A 4846-nucleotide genomic window follows, 5' to 3' on the forward strand; every position below is an offset into this window, starting at 1 on the left:
CCTTCAACTCTGCCGGTGCCATACGATACGGTGGAATAGAAATGGGCTGAGTTCCCAGCACCAAATCAATACCAAAGTCAATATCCCTTCCGGTGGCATGCCCGGCAGGTCTGCAGGAAACACATCTGGAAAATCCCTCACTACCGGGACTGAATCAATGGTAGGAGTCTCTGCGCTAACATGCCTCACGAAGGCCAAGTAAGAGAGACAACCCTTCCCAACCATCCGGTGGGCCTTCAAAAATGAAATCACCCTACTGGGAACATAATCCATCGAACCTCGCCACTCAATCCGTGGCACAACCGGCATAACAAACGGCACTGTCTTAGTGTGACAGTCCAAAATAGGACGACACGGAGATAACCAATCCATGCCAATATCACATCAAAATTAACCATGCAAAGCAACAGAAGGTCGACTCGGGTCTCCAAACCCCCAATAGTCACCACACACGACCGATATACGCGGTCCACAATAATAGTATTGCCCACCGGAGTAGATACACGAACAGACAAAATAAGATACTCACGGGGTGTATCCAGATAACGAGCAAAATATGATGACACATATGAAAAAGTGGAACCAGGGTCAAATAAGGCATCTCTGTGGCAGACTGAGACAATACCTGTAATCATAGCATCTGAAGCAATGGCATTAGGTCTGGCGGGAGTGCATAGAAACGGGCCTGACCACCACTTGATCGACCTCTCCCTCTAGGGCGACCCCTAACTGACTGACCTCCACCCCGAGCTGGCTGAGCGGATGGGGAAGTAACTGGTGCTGAAGCCGAAGGCTGACTCCTCTGCTGGGATGAACCTCCTGTAAGACGAGGAAAAAACCTCTTGATATGACCCAAATCTCCACACTCGAAGCAACCTCTACCGGCCACTGACAATGGGGACTAAAGGGAGCCCCGAGCACGGGGATACCCACTTGAAGAACCACGCATAGATGAACCCTGAACCGATGGTGCATGAGTCGAACTCTGAGCTGGAAGGGCATTGAGAGATGAGTGACCCTGATGTGAACTGTGAGAACCATGGCCAGATGATCCACCACGGTGACCCGGGCGAGCTGACTGAGCATGTCTGAATGGACGGACCCTGCGTGCTGGAACTGACCCCCAGAAGGCACACCACCAAAGCTACCAGATCCTTGAGGCCTTTCGGCCTCCCTCTCAACTCGCTCCTGGCGGCGAACTGACTCAATCTCTCTGGCAATGTCAACCACCTCCTCAAAAGAAGCGCCAGATACCCTCTCTCTGTTCATAAGAATCCGTAGCTGGTAAGTGAGGCCACCAACGAACCTCCTGATCCTCTCCCTATCCGTGGAAACCACCCAGATAGCATGACGGGCCAACTCGGAGAATCTCATCTCATACTGCGTCACGGTCATATCCTCCTGACGCAACTGCTCGAAATGCCTGCGCAGCTCCTCTCTGCGGGAATGCGGTACGTACTTCTCTAGGAAGAGAATGGAGAACTGATGCCAGGTAAGGGGTGCTGCACCAACAGGCCTACGCCTCTCATAAGCCTCCCACCAAGTGAAGGCAGCTCCAGAAAACTGAAAGGTAGTAAATCAGACCCCACTGGTCTCCAGAATACCCGCTGTACACAGAATCCTCTAACACTTGTCGAAGAAACCTCTCCAATCGACGCTGCTCATCATCAGGCATAAGTGGTACCACAATATCCTAAGCAGGTGCAACCGGCTGGGCTGGTGGTACCTTTGGTGTCTGCAATCCTTGAACAACCTGCTCGGATGTACGGCCGGTGGGAGTCTGAGTGCCTCCCCCGCCCTGAGAAGTGGCTGTTGTAGAAACTACCACCGCCTGAGCAAGACTAGTGCACACGGTCAAGATCTAAGCCAAAGTCTCCTGAATACCTGGAATAACAATAGGCACAGCCGATGCCTGAGATGGTCCTGCTGGAGCGTCCGCAACTAGGACCTGATCATGAACTGGGACGGCTGGTGGATCTGCAGGTGCTGCCCTAGCTGCTAGGCGGGCTACAACCCTACCCCTACCACGGCCTCGACCGCAACCTCGGCATCTAGTGGACCCAACTGGTGGTACTGGTGGTCGTCCGTCCTGACCGGTAACATGTGTCCTCACCATCTGTGAGAGAATAGAATAACAGAAGTTTAGTTACCAGAATCAGCAGATTCGCACGACAAGAATTCAAGAATGTGAAGTTTTTCCTAATGGTTCTGCAGCCTCTCGAAGATAAGTACAGACCTCTCCGTACCCATCCGCAGGACTCTACTAAACCCGCTCATGACTCGTGAGACCTATGTAACCTAGGCTCTGATACCAACTTGTCACGACCCCAAAACCAACCCGGTCGTGATGGCGCCTATCATGGAACTAGGCCGGCCGACACATTTTTAAAACAGTTCAACATTTCATTAAAAACTCAATAACAACCTTTTTCAACTGGAATTCCACATAAGATATAAAATCAAAAACCAAAATGCGGAAAATAAAAGCCCGACCTCGGGTGTCACTAAGTCATGAGCAATGCTACAATAGTTCTGTAACAAATAGTCTGGAAATAGCCAAAATGTACTAGAAGGAAGATAAAGAAGGAGAAAGGAGGAACTGCGATCGCCAGGAGCTACCTCGCTATCTCCGGTGATAATCCGCGACTGGAATAGTCAACAGCCGCTACTGTGCCCTGAGATGCCTGGATCTGCACACAAGGTGCAGGGAGTAACGTGAGTACACCAACCCAGTAAGTAACAAGTCCAAACAATGGACTGATAGGTAGTGACGAACTAAACCTCAGCAATTATAACACATTTAAATTGTACAGGAAAGTAGGCATGCTGGCAATTCAATATTTTTAACTTGGCAGTAAAGAAAAGTGCTAATCAGAACAATGTGAAAGTATAGAGCTCAGTAAAACTCTACATGTCAATGCCAGAAATGTATGAAAATGCATCGTGTGCTCCCACTCTCAAGTGCTCAACCACTCCGTACTGCATATGGCGGAGGGAAAATCCATCTCGGAATATACATACAACACTAACCTCAAGTCAACCGGTACCGAGGAACAAGGGTAATCCAACCCTGAGGAGAAATCCATCTCCGGGTATCAGTACTTTGGACAAATCCATGTCCAGGGATATCCATCCCTCAATAATATCATCCGCGCTCACTGGGGGTGTATAAACTCCGAAGGGGCTCCTTTCAGCCCAAGCGCTATAACAAGTCAACGAAGGCATAATCAATAATCTGCTGCGGCGTGCAGCCCGATCCTATAGCTGCCACTCAAATTCAGGCTCTCGGCCTCACTCAGTCTTAACTCTCCAGTCTCACACACACGGGCTCACAATACCAAGAAAACTAGCCTGAAACAATGATATAATGTGCCAAATAACAATAACCGAGACTGAGACATGATATAATATGCATGAACAAGACTGAGTACACAGTATCAATGAAGCTAATGATATGACAGCAAGAAACGACCTCTCGGGTCTCAACAGTATCGGCGTGAAGCCCTAACATGGTAATTAGCATGATTTACAGCTCACTAACTTAATCATATAATCACTACCTAGATATCAGCAAGAAAGAGTCACTAAACGGTGCCATGGAATGATCCAAGCCACAATTCTCACGGTGCACGCCCACACGCCCATCACTTGGCATTTGCGTCACCTCAATATGTAATCATAGAACACATAGTTCGGGGTTTTGAACCCTCAGAACCAAGTTTGGAAGCGTTACTTACCTCAAACCAAGCTAAAGCTCTAACCCGCGATGCCCTTGCCTCTCGATCCAGCCTCCAAATGCTCCAAATCTAACCAAAATCAGCATATTATCATCAATACACGCTAAAGGAATGAAACCCACACAAAATTATCAAATTAGACCAAAAATCCCGAATTTGACTCAAACCGGGCCCCTGGGCCCACGTTTTGGAATCCAACAAAAATCGCAAAACTAGAAACTCCTTTCACTCCCGAGTCTATACATACCAAAATCATCAAAATCGGACCTCAAATGGTCCCTCAAATCCTCAATCAAAATTCTCCAAAACTCAAGCCCTAACCTCTTCACTTCTCTCCGAATTCCCACTAAAGTGCACGATTAAATAGTGGAAAAATCATCACAAACATAAGATATAAAGCCCAAGTGACTTACTTGACTGATTCCCCTCGGTTCCCTCTTGAAATCACAGCTCTAAGCTCCAAACTCGTCCAAAAATGGTGGAAGATGAACTGAAATTTGCGAAGGAGAACTTATATACCTTCTGCCCAGAACTTCCGCATCTGCCGTCCATAAGTTGCTCCTGCGACGCCGCACCTGCGGAAAATCCATCGCAGGTGCGGTTTTCACTTAAACCTCGAAAACCGCTTCTGCGGTCCAGATCCCGCATCTGCGATCACGCAGGTGCGGTCCCATGCGCGCACATGAAGGTCCTGCCCTTCTCTTCTATGGCCGCATCTGCGGCTGCTAATGCGCTTCTGCGCCTCGCACATGTGGTCCCCACTCCGCAGGTGCGGTTATGACAGCTGAAGGAAATTCTTCAGCACTTCCTACCCTATCCTTGATCCGCCAACCTCCCAAAATCATCCCGAGACCCTCGGAATCCCAACCAAACATGCCAACAAGTCACATATCACCATTCAAACTTATTCAAACCTTCGGAACACTCCAAACAATATCAAAACACCAAATCACCCTCGGATTTGAGCCTAAGGATTTCCAAACTTCTGAATTTCGCAAACGATGCCAAAACCTATCAAACCTCGCCCGAATGACCTGAAATTTTGCACACACGTCACAAATGACATAACGGACCTACTTCAATTTCCGGAATTCCATTCCGACCCCGAT

Source organism: Nicotiana attenuata, unplaced genomic scaffold, assembly GCF_001879085.1.
Source record: "Nicotiana attenuata strain UT unplaced genomic scaffold, NIATTr2, whole genome shotgun sequence".
Classification (NCBI taxonomy): domain Eukaryota; kingdom Viridiplantae; phylum Streptophyta; class Magnoliopsida; order Solanales; family Solanaceae; genus Nicotiana; species Nicotiana attenuata.